General features: G+C 35.3%; 1 pseudogene; it reads right to left on the bottom strand.

Moving 5' to 3' along the window:
• The window catches only part of LOC118999888 (heterogeneous nuclear ribonucleoprotein Q-like), a 61,475-nt pseudogene extending 43,528 nt beyond the window's left edge, over positions 1-17,947 (bottom strand).
• Positions 17,948-19,602: the final 1,655 nt, after the last annotated feature.

A 19,602-nucleotide genomic window follows, 5' to 3' on the forward strand; every position in this document is an offset into this window, starting at 1 on the left:
TACAAGTGAAGTTGCGTTGAATGTGCCAGTATGTTCAGAAAGCTGTGCCTAAAGCTAGATTTTCCCCTTTCCATTTAGTAAACAGAATCTAGAGTTGTATATTTAGTTACTATTTCTCACAGAGCAGTCCAAAGGTAACCCGAATTAGAATTTCAGGAGAGTTTTTAAGAGGTTAATCTCTATGCCCCAACATGCATGAAAATAGTCAGGATTTCCACAGACTTTGCGTTTTATTTAAGCATCACCCATAATCCTCATATGTGACAAATTTCTTAGTTAATCTATTCTCATTATTGCTAAATAATTACAAATTTGCAAATATTTGACTTTATTCACATTTCTTTAATGTCTCTTAGTAGTGCTCAAATTGTCAATAATTTCTTCATATTTTGTGTTTGTGATTTCCAACTTCCATCAAGTTAACTTTGAAAGAAAAAGGCAAAATAACTTTCATTTTTTCATTGTTATAAGTTTTAGAGCAAACTCATCTCTGATGTTTTTCCTGATGATTATCAACTTATTTTCTACATTATTTTACATTTAATTTGATTTTAGTATTTTTCACATAATTTTGTTAATCTGCCAAAAATATTTATTGACTATTTCCGCTATGCTTTATGTTCTTCTATTGTAATGCAACTTCAAGTATTTTACATGTCATTATTTTAAAAATAATCTTTTTAGTGAAATTTTTAAAATTCATTTTATAATAAGGGACATGTGGGTATTTTGTTATTATCTGCATAGTGTCCTTACGGACATACCAGTGTATGTTAATTAGTAGATGTATGTATGCAATTTTAAAAGATTTTATTTATTTATTTTTAGATATGGGGAGGGAGAGAGACAGAGAAGGAGAGAAACAACGATTTGAGAGAGAAATGTCGATGTTTGCCTCTCCTACACTCCAGGCACCTAACCTGCAATCCAGGCCACGTGCCATGACCAGAAATAGAACCAGTGACCTTTCTCTTTGAGGGACAACGCCCAACCAGTTGAGCGACACCAGCCAGGGCTCTATACATTTCTTACGCATACACTTCTAAGAGCGCAATTACGGAAATTACAGGGCATGAACACATCTGTCAACAGTAATTTGTCACTTGACTTCCTCACCAATTCTTTTCATTTTAGCCATTGGGGAGGGTTGTGACATAGAATTCTAATGTTATTTTAACATTCATTTCCTTGATGACACAGAAGTTGTGGATAGTTGTATGCATTCACTTTCCATTTGAATAATCTATTTTTAAAATGTATCACTTCAAATTGTACTCTTTTTTGATTGCTAGTATTTTTACTTTTTAATGTATGTCTCAGCAATTAATTAGTTAATTCTTATTGCTAATTTCATTGTGTAATTATTACTCAGTGTTTTGTGTTGTTATCCTATCTTAATTTTTGAATGGATATATAGACTTAGACATATGTACCTCCAAAGAGAATAAAAAAAATTATGAAAAGTAAATGTTCTTATCACTCCTGATACCAATGTCATATGCTTTACTTTTCAAACTCTCCAAATCAAATTTCTCTGAGTGGTTTCTCCATATGTCATTGTTGACTAGTATATGAAAATGACAGGGTACAGCAATATTGCTTTTACGTGACTTCTTAACCTGTTACTCCTATGGTTGTACTAAGAATTGGCATTTATGGTTATTACTGTGTGTGTTTAACCCATACTTTTACCCACTGAGCTAGCACACTTCAGTTAACCATATACATTTTAAATATTTTATTTTAATTAATCTACTTGTTTTTTACATGTCTTTGCATTATTATTACAGTGCTTGCTCTGTAAATTATAATGTGCATTTAACTTTCACGTTTACTTAGAGTTCATTTTGGACCACTTTCTGAAAAAAAATTAAGTGTTTTGTAACTTTATAGGCTTATTTACCTTTTCTCCTATCTTTTACTATAAGTATTTTCTTTTTGTATTTCATTAGTTAGCTTGAACAACACAATTAGCATGGATTTCTTTGTATTTATCTTGTTTAGAGTTTGGTGTGTTGTTTGAATATGTAAATTCATTTTCTTCACAAAATTTAAGAAAAATTTTAACATTAAATCTATTTTTTGTCCACTTTGCTTTTGACTCCAATTACCTGTGTTAGACTTTTTGATATACTTTTATGTTTTTATTTTTTGTATCTGTTATTCAGATAGAATAGTTTCTATTAATGTTTCTTTTATAAAAATATTTTATTTATTTATTATTTTATTTATTTATTTTATTTTAGAAGGGAGGGAAAGAAACATCAATGTATGGTTTCTTCTCATGTACCCCCAACTTGGGACCTGGCCTGCAACTCAGGCACGTGCCCTGACTGGGAATCAAACTGGTGACCCTTTGGTTCACAGGCCACACTCAATCCATTGAGCCACACCGGCCAGGGCTAATGTTTCTTTTTTCAGCCTTCAAGAGGATTAACTTCCAATATCTAATTAAACTTAGAAATTAATATTTGAAGAGATAAAAAATAAAGCATGATTTCATCATTGCAGTATTTTCACTGTTCATAAGTTGGAAGCAAACCAAGTTCAGTACAGGGTTGGTAAAATATAATCATCCACACTTACAATGGAAAACTATGTGTGGTGGACTCGAGCCAGCAAAGTCTGCCTGTTGTGGCTGACAATGAGAATAAATGCACAGGAGACAGCAATCCTGTGGAGAAAAAGGGGACAGCATGGCTACTCTCTCAAGGGGAGAGCGCCCCGACCCTTGCCTAGACAGGCTTTTATTGTTTTCCTCAGGTCTTACATCAGGGAAAGATTTATTATCTATTACATAGAATATTATTGTCTACATTTTAGGGGCAATCAAGGAAATGAAAATAACATGCAGAGGGGAATGGCAATGAGCTAATTAGCTGTGTCATTGGGAAAATTCATACAGGCTTTGGAAATTACTTTGAGGATAGACAATACACATTTGTTGTTTTAGACTAGGGTGATGGAGTTTTAGCAAGAGCAAGCTATAGCAGTCTGTATGCATTTTCTAGGACTGATTCCCACAGGAAAACTCAGTTTGAAGATCTGGCTCCTGCCCACCACTTCGCATCTGTAGGTTTTCCATACGGACCTGAGTCACATTTGCCAGACCAAAATATGGCAAATGTGATGGTCCCCTACAACTATGTACCCATTAAAATCTTTTTAACAAATTTATATGTATTGACATTATCAAAATTTATGATGCATTGCTGAAAAAACTGATAAATACCAGGTATCATGCAATTCCAATTGCATAAATGGTATATATATGTATATATATATATATTACATATATATCAAGCCTCTGAAAGATGTATAGAAGAATTTTAAGAACTAAGAGTGAGTATATTTGGTTGGTAGAATATCAGGTGTTATTCTTTATCTTATTTTTAACTTTTAAAATATATATTATATTGCCCTGGCTGGTGTAGCTCAATGGATTGAGCACAGGCCTGAGAAGCAAAGGTCGGCCAGTTTGATTCCCAGTCAGGGCACATGCCTGGGTTGCAGGCCAGCTTCCCAGTAGGGGACACATGAGAGGCAACCACACACTGATGTTTCTCTCCCACTCTTTCTCCTTCCTTCCCCTCTGTCTAAAAATAAATAAATAAAATATAAAAAAACTATATTATATCATTTTACAAACACAACATAGATCATGAAAAAAAAGTCTTTCTCTTCCTTTCTCCACCTTTTAAATGCAATTCTAAGTCCTGAAAATACTATTTCCCTATCTATCTCTACCTATTTAAATTTCACCCTTTGAGGTCTAGCGCAAATAATACTTTATCTAGGAAGTTGGCCTTACTTGGATCACTACGAAAACCTAAGGTCTTATGCTTTGCATCTTAGTTTTAAATGATACTTTAAAAGTATCATTATGATTTTACTTTGATAAAATAAGAACAGATAAATTAATACTTTTCTCAATGTCAGTTATATAATTGACAGACTACCAGTAATGGTCTTGAGATCATGATAGGCTACAAATAAAGAACAACAAAATTAATTTTCTCAAGATTCTAAACACATGAGACTCTTAACTTAAAAAACATGGCTAGATAAAGGCCATATAAAGGTATATGGTTAATTTAGTATGACACCCGTGAAATGAATGGACTTTCAATTCGATCATTAATACAATTAAAATGACTGTTCAGTAAACCCCAATATAGCAGTGGCTCTCAGTCACTTAGGAAATAGGAGGAATGAAGCTTATCTTATTATTATAGCAAATATAATAAATTTCTTACCCCACTGTATCATTTAAACACTTTAAAACACATATTAAAGCTTTTCTAGAGGTTATCTACTCATTTTTAAAAGGCGATGAGACATCTAGTTGCCTGAGAATAACTATTCAAAGTTAAAAATAGTCCATTTATTTTGTCAGTTTGAGATTGCGCTTGACCGTTATGGAGGCTAACTTCAGAGCACTGCAATTTTTTAGTAGTCGGGGTTTCTGGTGGCCAAAAGAGAAACTAAAGCTGAGTAGGTTCAGCATGAAAAATGTTTATTATTGGGTGGTTTGTACATTTAACAAAAATAGCTGCCTAACAGAGCCCCAAAAATGAGCCCAGAGAGCCAAGACCACAGACCTATTACCCTGAGGGATCTCAGAGTTAGACTGTTACTCAGGATCCGCTCCCATTGGCCCTTGTCTTTGTATCCAGACGTCCGGTTCCGCTGCCACCCTCACCAAATATACCAGATTTCTCCACTGATAGCATCTTCAAAGTTCCTGTGCTTTTAAGACATCTGCTTTAGAACTGAAATTTTGAGGAGAACAACCGTCAAAATCTATGTAAGACATTTATATTCTTCACGCCAGAGGTTGTGGAGAACAAGCATTGTTTTCTAATCAAGACTGAAAAAAGTAGATTATCAATCAAGAGGACTTTAATATTTGGTAGAGAACATATCACAATAATCTCTCATGTTCAAGCTGAAATTATGCTTAAATACTGAAAATCACAAATATCTTTATTTCCGGCACACATACTTATGTTTAGGCCTCCCTAAATTAAATTTATTTTGAAAAAAGTTAAAGGTAAGATATGTTTGCTGTTTAAACTTATATGTAAAACACATGATAGAATGTTACATGAAGACTGACATTGCAAAGTTTTATAAAATATGTAAAATACTTATTAAAATATACACAGCAAGATGTTAAGTGTTGTTTTTGAGCTATAAACTAGACATTATATATTCATCTGCACATTTTAATTTTCCAAATTATATAAATATGCCATGAACCTGTGTATTTTAATAAAAATAAAATAAACATTATTTTATTTAAAAAGTGTTAAAGAAGGAGAAAAATCTGATAAAAATATTTTCTCATAATTTCTAAGAAAAATAGCTTCTTGAAACATTAGGAAAATGTTATTTTTAAATCGGTTGTCAATAAAAAGAAGCAGAAAACTAAAAGTGAGATTAAATATGAGGAGGCAGGAGGGTTATTCTTTAAAGAAAGCATGAGATTATTTTATGAGAACTCAAACTGTTCTGTGATAGCAATCTTATCAGCTGACAGCTTTGTTAGTATGTTCAGAGTTTTTACAAAAAATGCTCTTGTTTTACTGAAAATTAAATCCCATTTTATGTATATCTTATTGAAAACTAACATTCTTAAAACCTATTTCTCTCCACATTAATAATTGTGTACCATAAACATTTATCAGATATACTTAATTTGCAGTCAAGATAAAGTAAAAAGCTGCAGATGTCACCTAATAAATCTACCAAATTTGGTATTTGCTTGTATGCTTGTTTTTTAAAATTCTTTTATTTTTTCTCTTATTTATATTACTGTTCAAGTACAGTTGTCTCCATTTCCACCCCCTCATCACTTTCTCCCACCCCACTTATCCCCACCTCCCATTCTCAATCTTATACTCCCCTTACCTTTGGCTTTATCCATGTGTCCTTTACACATTTTCATTGATGACCCTTCCCCTTATTCTCCTTGTTTTTATTATAAGCACTTAAATACAATACATGGTAAGAAGCACAGTAGAAGCCTTTCATGGTATATTTACTCCTAGTGGTTAATCAAAAATAATTGTGCACTGGCTGATGTGGCTCGGTGGATTGCATGCTGGTCTGAAAACCACAGGGTCACCAGTTCGATTCCCAATCAGGGCACATGTCTGGGCTGCTGGCCAGGTCCCCAGTTGGGGGCACATGAGAGGCAACCACACGATGTTTCTCTCCCTCCCTTCCCCTCTCTCTAAAAATAAAATAAATAAAATCTTAAAAAATAAATAAAGTACAATCAATAAATAAACATTAAAAAAAGAAAAAAAATACATCTTTGTCTTTGATCCATGTCAATAGTACCAATAGTACTTTATATCTTGACAGAAGTTTTCTTTGCCTGGGTAATTGGAACTTTATTGACCCAAAGGGGGATCTTGCATTGGAAAAATGCAAAACTTCCTGCAGAAAAAGGTCTGAGAATAAACAGTTCTAGAAAGTTTCTTGTCCAGCTAATCAACTTTACCCTTTAAAATTTTTTCTCTTACATGCATACTCACTCTAAAATTACCCTGACTGATCTCTTAATATGCACTAATTTTCTAAATTATTAAAATAGCCAGCATTATCACAATGACATGTGTTCACGATGTTTGATACGATTGCAATAATCATTTTATCATGCTTCTAAAATATTAATAATCCAATGATTACAATCATCATTAATTATTATTAACTTCATAGTCATAGTCCACCACACAACCTCAGATAACACAACACAGAAATGGAACAAAGAAAAGACTCTTCTGAATTTCTTTTTTCTCCAGCAGGTTATTTTAGTGGTTTAGATGGAAAGAATATGCATGCTAACTGCACTGAGCTAATCGTTCAAGTTTTCTCAGGGATGTAATTTTTTCACACAACAATATGTCTATTATTAGTTCTTATACATTAGCCCTTGGTAAATAGTATTTATTCTGTCTGCATTTCTTGACAATGACTTCTCCCCACATTTGCGGCCACCCACTGAGACAACCATTGCCGCCATTCAGACACACAACAAACTACAGTTTTATTACTTTAATTTTCCAAACAAATTACAGCATGCTAAATTACAACACATGGAAATAATTTTTAAAGCACAAAGAAAACAGCAGATTTTGCATTTTTATTAAGTGAGCTATCTGTAATTTCAAGTAATGGCTTATGTTAAGCAATGCCCAAACGTGCACACATATGTGTATGCTGAGTGTTTTAGCAAGCATCAAAGTTCTCTGAAGCCTTTTGAAGTTAAATGGAGGAAACTATGTCAATCATTCTTATTCTGGGATTTTATAGCTCAATGAATTTGGACTTAAGTAACAGCTGGTAATCTTAAGGTATGTGCACTCTCCAATGTGTATTTGTGTTTGGCATTTAGAATTCATCTGTATGTGTACATACACACACACGTGTTGAGGAGGAATTTTCTTTAACTAGGAAGAAAAACCACATTTCACATGCACAGAAACCCCACAGACATGAGAAGTTCAAAAATGGAAAGTTAGAATGAGGTGTATATGTCACGTTGACTCAAGAATCGGGATAGGGGCCCGGAACTTCAAAGGGAAGGAGGGTAATTCACAGGACAATAGAAGAACAGGTGTTCTGTAATTAGATGTTTGCCCTGCCATACATATAGGTCATTAAAATATATTTCTTATGATAACTCATATTATGGTCAAGACTCCAACTTAAATTCTTTAAGGAAGAGGTAAAAGTTTTTTGTGAGCCCATAGGGTCTTGGTTGCCTTCAGTTTAAAATAATTCATATGTCAAAGTGGCATACCCAGAGGGGGCCTGTTTTGAACCCCTTCATATAATATCGGTAAAATCCATAACTTTGAATCACGTTTACCTGTAGATCTCACAAAGACTGACACAATAGGTCTTGAAGAATTATTTGTTATTTGAATTGAAACAGAACAACATTAGAATAAGGGTCCAAAGTTACTCTGAAGGTTAGCAGTGAGAGATTACACCGATATCAAAAAGCCCTAAACAGAAAATGCCTTTCAGCAAAGCTTCTGTGATTATCCAAGATTTTCAGGAGAACAGCCAAAATATAAGGGAAGATGGTGAAGTATAGTATGTATTTTTATTTTGGAGAAATTGGGAAAATTTTGTCTATTATCATTTCTAGTCACACTAATATCCATAGTGTTTTAAGAAAGAGATTCAGCTTTGAAAAAATGGTGGGAGTTTTTCAGACACAAATTGAAACATCACCCAGCTGAGTCATGATCTGGTTGCCTGTAACAAACATTATTTTATGGCTGCTTGGTGACTGATGTCATTTGAAATTACTATATCCTTCAGTACACTCCCACATGGACAAGTGTCAGCATTCAAACATCATTGTCATGTAACCCATTTGTCCTAAGAAGCTGTTGACTACTTCAATGCTTTTTTCGTGTTTAATAAAAAATTGAAAAAATTGGGAATGGTCTGATGTTATCATTTATGCCTTTTGAGAGCAATTGATTACTACTTATTTTCATGTCCCTATAGGGTCCATTTAGTGCTTCATTTCAGGAAAACTGAGAGCAGCTGATCTCAATTCTGGCCATATATAGAATCACCTAGTGGGGTTTAAAATACACACAACACTGTCCTCTAACTCAAAGCCGCTGAATACAAAATTCCAGGGGTTATTCCCATCAAGTTGTACTTAAACATGTCCTCTAAATACTTTCACTGCAGGTTGTCCCTGGACTGGCCTTTGGTATCCAGTGACTAAATTTTGAAGTCCACTTCAAATTCTGGCTCTGATGCGGGATGGTACTACTGATCAAGTCCAAATAACACGGGATTTCTACATCTATCAAATGGAGATAATATCCATTTTAGGTTGTTTTGATGACAAGATGAGAAATACAAAAAGACTTTCTAGTTCATAGCACACAGTAGGCACACAGCAGGGTGTGGATGAAACTATTAGGTGTTCACTGAAACCCATTTTCCCTCATTTCTGCACACTCAGCTAGATTGCATTTCTCAGCACACCCTGGGATTAGTTGTGTCCGTGTGACTAGGTTCAAGCCAACGGAATACAGCAGCAGAAGTGTGAACCACTTCAACTTGCCGACCATCAAGATTTTCATGGTAAGCCTACAATGATGGCTTCCCCTCCAACAGTCTAAATGAGATCGCTCACAGAGTGACCTTGGAATCCAGGTTAGCATGGAGAGCCCACCAGAACAAATCAGGATTCCCGAATGATCATGTAGAATAAACTTCGTTAGTGTTAAGTTTCTGTCATTTGGGGTTTACCTCTTATAGTAGTTAGTAACCTATGTTCACCATTCAATTCTTTTAATTTTCTTTAAAAATTCGCAGTAACATTTGAAAGATTTGTTTTCTTCACTTATCTGTCTGTTGCGGTGTGTCCTATTTAATCAACTGAAGAACCAATCGGAAATTACAATGCTCCTAAGACACGATCAACACTTAGCAGATCTCTGCAGCCTCAGTGAGAACCCTCTGTGTCAGGGGATTGTCCTGGCCTTTGAAGAAGATCACCTTATACTGCAAGATCCACATTCTATAGAGAAAAATAAAATCATAAAAATTTGCTAAAATGAGTTTTTGAGTATAGAAAGGGTTGAGGATTTAATTACATCTAAGAAGAAGAAAAACTGACTCTGTCTCTTTAAGGAATCAAATGATCTGACTGGGAAGGAAGGCAGGATGTCAAATAACACTGGGGCATATGAGTAAAGGCTACAAGACCATGCTGCAAGCTCTCAGTGATTGTCTCCTTCAACTTTAGTGGGAGCAAGACAGATAAATATAGTGGATTACATTTAGAGAACTTAATGGAGTTCATAAAGGATACTGTACTTTTTAGATTCCAAAGAACTACAGGGCTCATGTTTCTCTACATGTCATTTATGAACACCTACTTATCAAAAGTTGTTTCTAAAACCACAGTGATTATGCTTCTTTTTTTACCATTGCTATTTGAGATTTTTTTCCCTTCTCTACCTACTACTTGTAAGTAATATTCTAATGTTACTCAGGTCTGGTCTAGAAAAATGTTACTTCGGGAAGAGCCAGAATGGTATCCAAAAGAGTTTAGGGGAAAATAAAATAAACTTAAAATTAATCTTTTTAAGGATTCTCTACCCCACCACCTAAGTTCTGAAGGTAACATCTTCAATGCCCTATGCTATTTTTCTCAGTTTACTCATATGCCCCAGTGTTATTTGACATCCTTCCCAATCAGATCATTTGATTCCTTTAAAGAGACAGAGTCACTGTTTTTCTTTTTCTTAGATGTGATTAAATCCTCAACCCTTTCTATACTCAAAAACTCATTTTAGCAAACTTTTATGATTTTATTTTTTCTATAGTATGTAAGTTGGAGTTACAAGTATAGTTCACCTCATTTACTAACTGATAAATTGTTAGCGACTTCCTGAGATGTTACATTTTAAAAAGTTTGAGACCAATGTGCAGTCTCAGCAAGAAAGCGCACCCTCATCAGTTAAGGATGCCTTTCCCAGCTGCAGGTGGCAAACAATGGCATTCATGCCAGGAGTTCGTATCCTGAATTGTGCTCTTTCAAAAAATAAAAGAAGAGAAATATGGTAATTATAACTACAAACACAAAGTTCAAAAGAGCAACTCTTTTTCTCTTAAGGAATGGTGGAGTGCGGACATGCCATCTCAAAGGTAAGAAAGGATCATCAGTCTTGAGGCATACTTTTGTGATCCAAGTATATGAAAAATCAAGGAAAAATAAAAAATATATAATAAGCAATTTAATTTAGTTAATTAAATTTAACTAAAGGTCTATGAATACCATCTTTCAGTTCTTTTGATGTGTCCCCAGGACATTTATGCATAAACTCATTTGATGATAAAAGTAGAAGTAAAAATTTGAAGCTTTTCATTCCTGAAGGATTGGCCAAATGGCCCTTGAATTCAGCTCTAAAAATGAACCATGTAGTTGAACTGATTTCTTTTGTACCATGAAAGAGAGAATGAGAAACACTTGTCAGAAGGTGGAGTGAAAGAATGAAACAGGAAATCTCAGGCCAATGCCCAAAGCCAGTGAAATAGGAGAAAGGTGGTGACTGGAAAACTATTTCAGAATAGGGAAACATGGGATCAGCGCTCCCTGAGATTCTTCAGGATTCTGCTCGTAATTCTTCAGGACCTTTATCCTGAACCCTCCTTCTCTGATGTTTTACTCAAGTTCTCTTTCTTCAAAGAGTTGTCAACCCCAGCTGCTAATTCTCAAGTTGCTTGCTGGATTTTTGACCGCAAGTCAAAAATCAGTCAGTACCAGCATTTGGTATCAGGACATATCTTACTCCTGGTGCTTGGTAAAGATGGAGGCTGTGGACAGAAGTTTCTGATCCATTAGCAAATGGGTATAAATGTGCCTGCAAACTCAAACTGGATATCATATTTCATTTGCTCATATAAGCATTGTTTTTCTGGTAGCCATTTTATACTTTGAATATAGTTCTAAACCATTGACTCATGATACGAATGTAATAGTTTTTCCTGTCCTGAAGGAATAATACCCATTGTGTATGACATTATGTCTATGGGAAAATAGCTCTCAAATTCCAAATAACTGACTTCCAAAGAACATTTGTGTTACACCAGCTTGTAATTGGTCAGCTCATTCCTCTGCATTCTTTTTCAGTTATATAATGAAATGGAATGAAGCTGGTGTCAGACCCACATCTCCCCATACACTCATTTTACCAGTTCAGAGAAGAAAGAAATGAACTTAATAATGCCAAGTCACAGACTTGGTTACTTGTATTTTATCAGATCCTAATAATCGTTCACACTATCCCATTCCTCTGTCACCTCCACATTGCTTAAGAGGGACAGAGCCAAGGAGTAAAGAATTTACTAGATTGTGAAAGCTATAGGTTTGGCTACATGTTAAGGATCACAAATGATGAATCTTTCTATTAACCTTTCATATCATATGTTCTTAAGGATTTTTTCTAATATAAAGTTGACCCAGAAAGGGACCTATTCTTGAGATGTACTCTATGAATACATCTAGTGAAATATGTCATGTGAGTTTATTGTGATTTTACTTATGATTTGGGAGAACTGTGAAAATGAAGTGCTCTGTACAAGATAAAAATCACATAAAATCTAAAACAACACTATTGCCAGTGGTGTAGACATACGCGGTGAGAGTGTAAAAATGTATACAGAGGGCACATGCTGATACCAGGCTGTGGCTGCTTCTGGGAAGCAAAGAAATGAGGTTACGGTGAAGCTACTGCTGTCAACCGGATGCAGTATTTAAAGATGAGGTGCAGGTATGGAAGTACATTAACATATAAATCTGTTGTCTCTGTTATTTTTGTATATTAAAATATTTTAATGTTTAAAATATATTTTACAAGAGAATTGCAGGATTGCAAAATAAGAAAAAGTTTATTAACTTTTTCAAACTTTTAATCAGTAATTGTCATGTGTGAACTGAATCAGTTCTTTAATTTAGGTTTGAAAAATTCTCACTTTTTGGTACTAATTGTGAGCTGAGTAATCTAACTTTGACACTGTCTTGCGATTTGACTTCATTTTCCTCATAGGGTTACTTTTGTTACCTAATATTAATTCATACATTTTATTTTACTTATTTTTTAAATATTTTAAAATAATTTTTTGTTGTTCAAGTACAGTTGTCTCCATTTTCCCCCCACCATACCCCATCACCCCACCCTGGAACCTACCCACTTTGGCTTTGTCTAGGTGTTGTTTATACAGGTTTCTTGATGGCCCGTCCCCTATTTTCTCCCATTGTTCCTCTTCCCCACTGGTTACTGTTAGTTTGTTCTTTATTTTGATGTCTCTGGTTATATTTTATGAACTTTTAAAATGATTAACTTAGTGCTTTTAAACTTAGAAAGAAACTATTTCATTGTGAAATATATGTATGAGGGTCCTTCTTCATGTTATATTATATCAATTAAGATAAAATTGAGGGTGACAAAAGTGGATTGTACCAATTATATTAGTGCACCATCATAGAATAGCTCTATTACAGTTAGGTTCCATGAAGGAATTAAGGAAAGAACCCTGGAGAATGAATGAAACGGACAGAGGAAAAGTTTTTACTTTCTCTCCTTGAGAATTCCCTTGTAGTGTGAAAAAACTCATTACAAATTGGAACCTGAATTTCTGTGAACAAGAATCAAAATAGAGCCCTGGCTGGTGTAGCTCAGTGGATTGAGCGCGGGCCTGTGAACCAGACAATCGCGGTTGGATTCCCAGTCAGGGCACATGCTTGGGTTGCAGGCCAGTTTCCGGCAAGAGCCAGTTCCCTGCAGGGGATGCACAAGAAGCAACCATACATTGATGTTTCCTTCCTCTCTCCTTCCTTTCCCCTCCAAAGATAAATAAATAGAATAAAAAAAGAATCAAAATAGAAAATAAAATTAGTTTGATTATTAGCTTTTCCATTCACATAAATACTGACCTGTAATAGAAGGCCTCCAACTTCCAATTAGTCAAAAACCCCTAGGATTAAAAAAAAGTTTCAAAATTAAAATGAGTCACACTCTAAGCCCTGGCTGGTGTGGCTCAGTGGATTGAGTGCCAACTGGCAAACCAAAGGGTTGCCGATTTGGTTCCCAGTCAGGGCACATGCCTGGGTTTTGGGCCAGGTACCCAGTAAGGGGCACTGAGAGGTAACGATCCATTGATATTTCTCTACTCTTTCTCTCTTCCTTCCCCTGTCTCTAAAAATAAAAATAAAATCCTAAAAAATAAAATAAAATGAGTCATGCTCTATCTTGATATTCAGTAAAATGGTGGGTTTTTTTTTTGTTGTTTTTTTGTTTTTTTTTTTTACTTTAGGCATAACAAAGAATGTTCAAATGCAAATTTGGAAAATACTACTGTTCATATAACTTTAAATGAAAGTCATTATCAGAATTCCACTGATTTACAACATAGCTATAGACAACTGATCAACATTAACAGTGATATAGTAAGAGCATTAACTGCATATGCAACTGTGTGAGATAAAATAGAAATAAAATCAATTAAAGCAATTATTGTCTTCATCATTATGATCATCTTTATCATAATGATGACTGACATGTTTTAAACTCTTCACAGCTTGCAAAATGCTTTCATCTTCATATCTCTCAGCTCTTACAAGTGCCTTGAGAGTGGGTAAAATGTGTTACTTATTCTCCTAGAGTTGTAAATTCTTTGAAAAATGTAGAAAAACAAAGCAATTCTACAGATAAGAAGGCATTGTTTCCATGTCTGGTGGCATTTCAAAGAGATAAATGTGGAAGATTATGGAGGAAGGAAGTCAGGAAGATGGGTTCTTAGCTAAACAATGGGATTTTGCCTATTTAAGATCTCTAATGTTTGGTTAGGGACTGCCCAAATAATATTAGAGTACACAGAGAAATATATTGTTATTGTGAAAACACTTGAATTGTTATAGAGGAAAAAGTTATAACACATTCGCATGTGACTGTCAGCAATCTTGTTTTCTCTGTATCCTCACCTCTGCCCCACATAACCTGAACTAGCTTATTTTGAAACAAATGTAAGATATATCGTTTCATTTAGAAAAATGCAAATGAACTTTATAAAATAAAACTAAATCCATTTGACCTGAATGTGGATTTAAATAGAAAATATTATTTGATTCAATCACTCAAAATTGCTGTTTTGCTTCAGGGTTTTATTTATTTTTAAACTCCTGGACAAATTTAGTCCTTTTCTGTGTGAATAACACATTCTACTTGCAATTTCATAGTATCATAAACTCTCCCTGGGGCTGAGCAAAAATGTTGTGCATTTTTACTTATCTGATACAGCCTTGAATAAAAACCAGATTCATAGAAATGTCCACTGGACGACTGACTGCATGGATAAAGTGATGTAAGCATGGCTGATTTTCGGTAGATGTCTGCAGTAAATGTGTAGTCATCCTACTCCTGTTAACCAAGGCACTCAGCTTTCAACACTGCTGCCACAACCAGCTTTGCAATCTTGAGCAAGTCGGGTAACTTTTTTGAATCCTTTGCTCTCCCTAATACAATAAAGAGATTACATGCTCAATTATCTCTAAAATAGATAGATATTATAGCATTCAACACTAAATTCTGCTATTCTATTTTTAGAGTACTTCATTTTTTGCTTCCATTATACATATTCATTATTTGAGGCCTGGAGTCCTTGTTGAACAGTTGACTCTTACCTCAATTAAACAATCCTATTTCCTATGCAAGACAGTTCTTCCAAATGTAGAAAAAGAGCAATGATGAACAGCAAGTCGGCAGTGATTATAGTGACAAATCAGTCTTCAAGGACAAAACTTTAACATTGAAAGCAAATCCATTATATCTATCAAGTCTATGAAATTACATAATTTGGGCTTTCTTGAAATTTTGAGTACATATTGACCATTTTTAATTTCTTTGGTGATAACTCATTGTAAACATCTGTGGCCTTGTAGTTGCATTGAATTTTAATTTTTTATGTTGTTAAGTGGATTGTTGTTTTTAGTACATTTTTCTATGATTTTCACTGCTAAAATCTAATATAAAATAAAAATATTAAAGATGCAGAGATTGTCTTTTAGAATTTTTAAAGAGATTTTTTAAAGACTCTATTTTTTAAAGATTTTATTTATTTATTTATTTATTGATCTTTAGAGGGGAAGGAGAGAGGGAGAGAAACATCAATGTATGGTTGCCTTTCATGTGTCCCCTGCTGGGAACTGGCCTGCAGGGAACTGGCCTGCAACCCAGGTATGTGCCCTGACTGGGAATTGAACCACGATCCTCTGGATCGCAGGCCTGTGCTCAATCCACTGAGCTACACCAGCCAGGGCTCTATTTTTTTTTTTTAATGAACGTGTTCAGTGATATAACACAGTAAAGGAGAAGCTACCTATTCCCTGAAAGTTACTTCTAGAAAACAGGCTCACTGAAACTGAGTTATATTGTTACCTTTGGCAATGTTTTCTGGAGGTCCATGAGCATCTATTTACTAAATATTTGTTCATCAGATATTAAAACATAAAAAGGAAACTGAAAATACTTTCAATGTCCTAAATCATATTAGCTTTTATTCACATTAGTTTTACTTGACCTAGGAATTAGTTACTACAAAAGTCATTATGCTTTGCAGCATTTTCCTGTGTGGCTAAGAATACTAATCCAGAAGTCATTTCCCAAGAGTTGAAGCTAGAAGAGTTAAATGATCCGTGAAGCCAGACTTCCAAAAAATATCTTATGTACCAACAACCAAAAATCTCAGAGAGAAAATGTTTCTCCTTGGGAGTAACAGAACAGAGGGATGCATCCACGTACTCAAATACACACACACATTTCTAACTGTGATTCAAGGAGTAAACCAAACCATGCTTTTGCTAATAGAGAGCAAAAATATACCTTGAAAAAATATTCTCAGTCTGTAACTTTAGTTTGTTTCTACTATCCAGACAGGATGCATTATACTCAAAAGTATGACCAGAGAAGTATTGAAAGATTTGACAGTGTGCTAAAACTCTTATTGTGGGTAAATATAATATTTGCACTCCTTTAATGTTACTTAAATTATAGAACTATAAGTCACTGCCTTAACATTTTAGCATTCAAGGCGGAATCTTAGGCCTCTTGTAGTTCTATGGTCAAGACTGTAAGATATTTACAGTCTTGTGTACTTGAAGGTAACATGAAGAAAAATACCTTTGCATCAGATGTATGTTTTATCAGTCAGCCGTCTTAATGAATTGCACTTTGGATCTGATTCCTCAGATAATTTGTAAGATTGTTTTAGTTTATATATAGAAAATTATTCAAAATATTGTTTTTAGACTGAATTATCCCATTTGTATCAAAATTAAGTAAATATTTTATGAAAATTATGAAACTTCATTTTTGAAGTGCAATGATGTGGGCTCATATTTAAGGAATAGTTTTCCAAACAACCTTTTATGCCTGTTTTTACTCTTCAATTGTATAAGATTAGGCTATATTTTACAACTTAATTTTGAAACTTCTTTCTGAACTTTAACTCAGAGGTTCAGGTAACGAAAAAGCATTATATCTCTCTAAGTACTACAAGAATACTTAGTTATTTCATCATTACAATAACTTGGGAGGCAGATCAAAAAGGTTAATTGAAAATGATATAATAAGCTGTGGTAAATAAATTAAAGCTTTTGTGATGCACATAAACATCATAAAATTTTTATTTTATGAGGATAATGGGGCAATTGGTAGAAGAAAGAGTTAAACTATCCAATTTGGAAGCTGAACCCAGAACACTTTCCCAGAAGTCTGCATTTCCAAAGACACACCTTTATTAAAAATGTGCCATAGGCAGAGTTTTGGGGAAAAAAATCTATGCATTCTGCTGGTGACAGGACTGAGTAGGCATCATTCTTTCCGCCCTCCTGCAGTCGCCATGTCTAAGTCAGAGTCTCCCAAAGAGCCCACACAGCTGTGGAAACTCTTCATTGTTGGTTTGAACTTTGAAACATCCAATGAGAGTCTGAGGAGCCATGTTGAGTAGTGAGAAACATTCGCAGACAGTGTGGTGATCTGAGGTCCGGCACCAACTGCTCCTGGGGTTTTGGGTTTGTCACATATGCCACTGTGGAAGAGGTGGATGCAGCCATGAATGCAGGCCACACAAGGTCAGTGGGAGAGTTGTGGAATCAAAGAGGGCTGTCTCAAGAGAAGGTTCTCAAAGTCTGGTGCCTGCAACTGTGAAAGATATCTGTCAGTGGTATTACAGAAGGAGCTGAAGAATATCACCCAAGAGGTAATTTTGAACAGTATGGGAAAATTGGGTGATTGAAATCATGACAGACCGAGGCAGCGGCAAGAAGAGAGGGTTTGTTTTTGTCATCCTTGATGACCATGACTCCGTAGGCAGGATGATCATTGACAAATACCATAGCTCGAATAGCTACAACTGTAAACTAGGGACAGCCCTATCTAAGCAAGAGATGGTCAGTGTTTTATGCAGCCAAAGAGGTCAAAGGGGTCTGGAAACTTAGGTGATGGCCGTTGACGTGGTTTGGGTGGGAACGACAACTTTGGTCGTGGAGGAAACTTTAGCGGGCAAGGTAGGCGTGGTAGCAGCTGTGGTGGTCCTCCGGGTGGTGGCGGTGGGAGTGGCTATCATGGATTTGGTGGTGATGGAAACAATTTGGGATGTGGCGGAAGCTACAATAATTTTGGCAATTATGACAGTCTTTAAATTTTGGACCCATGAAAAGAGAAATCTTTGGAGGCAGAAGCTCTGGCCTCTGTGGTTGTGAGGGCCAATACTTTGCCAAACCACAAAACCAAGGTGGTTTTGGTGGTTCCAGCAGCAACAGTAGTGAAGGTAGTGGCAGAAGGTTTTAATTATTGCCAGGAAACAAAGCTTAGCAGGAGGGGAGAGCCAGAGAAGTGACAAGGAAGCTAGAGGCTACGAATGATTTGTGAATTCAGCCAAGGGCTGCGGTGGCAAGGCCAGCTGCTGAGAGAGGGCGTGTTGTAAACAATACTCAGGTGTATAGGCACAAAAACACAAGGACTGCTCTTGTGATTAATTGTGTAACAGGTTATTTTAGTTTTTCTTCTGGGGAAAGTGTAAAGCATTCCAACAAAACATTTTACTGTAGACATTTTTATTTTGCACCCATGCCGTGGTTGCTAAATGTAATAGTCTGATCATGACATTGAATAAATGTGCATTTAAAAAAAACTCTGATGTCAGGTGCTCTCTGTAGTCATGGCAATGCATTTATCATGGCTGTAGGAATAAGGGCTAAACAACGTGGCTAAAATCTGCTCAAACCATTTGTGTCTATCAAAAATCTGGAAACGAAGAAATATGCTGTGCTCTGCAGTGATGATTTTGATGTCAGCTACTGGCAAATTACTTTGAGTAAATTAATTAATGCCACATTTTGTGGGTATATTGCTACCTCTTTGAGCCTATAAGACCCTGTGTCTGTGGAACTTTTCTTCAAGCTTAATCACATCTATTCCATTTTTCTTCTACCCTTCTTCTTTTTTTTTTTCTTCTTCCAATTTCTTAACTCTGAAATTTAGTTAAAAAGAACAAGAACAGCCAGGTTAAATCAAATAATCAAAAGGCAGTAAGTAGTTTGAGGGACATGTGTTCTAAGTTTACCTCATTCCCTTGGACTTAAAAATCTTCGTAAACCATCCCTTTTAGGAGAATTAACTAGTAGTACTAAGAGCAGAACTCTCTCTACTTTATTTCATTGAGTCTTTGAACTAATTCATGTGCCAAGCCCTAGAAATGGCAGATACCAAACATGCTTTCAGTGACATGTTTGCTTAAAAAAGGCCATCTGCATAGTTTCAAAAAGCAATAGGAAATTAAATGGAGAAAAAAACTCTAAATTGTAGCCATGTTTTGAAAAAAACTAATAAAAGTAAAAGAAGTACAAACTCTCTCTAGGAGAGCCTCTCCTCCTCCTCCCTTTGACCCAGGCACCTAAACCTCTCATTTCTGCCCTGCGTCTGGGCCCCACTCAGAGGGCATGAGAAGATAACAGCCTCATGTCCCTGGATAACAACCCCTTTTTCTCTT

Source organism: Sturnira hondurensis, unplaced genomic scaffold, assembly GCF_014824575.4.
Source record: "Sturnira hondurensis isolate 20B ecotype Veracruz unplaced genomic scaffold, ASM1482457v3 Scaffold0015509, whole genome shotgun sequence".
Lineage (NCBI taxonomy): Eukaryota > Metazoa > Chordata > Mammalia > Chiroptera > Phyllostomidae > Sturnira > Sturnira hondurensis.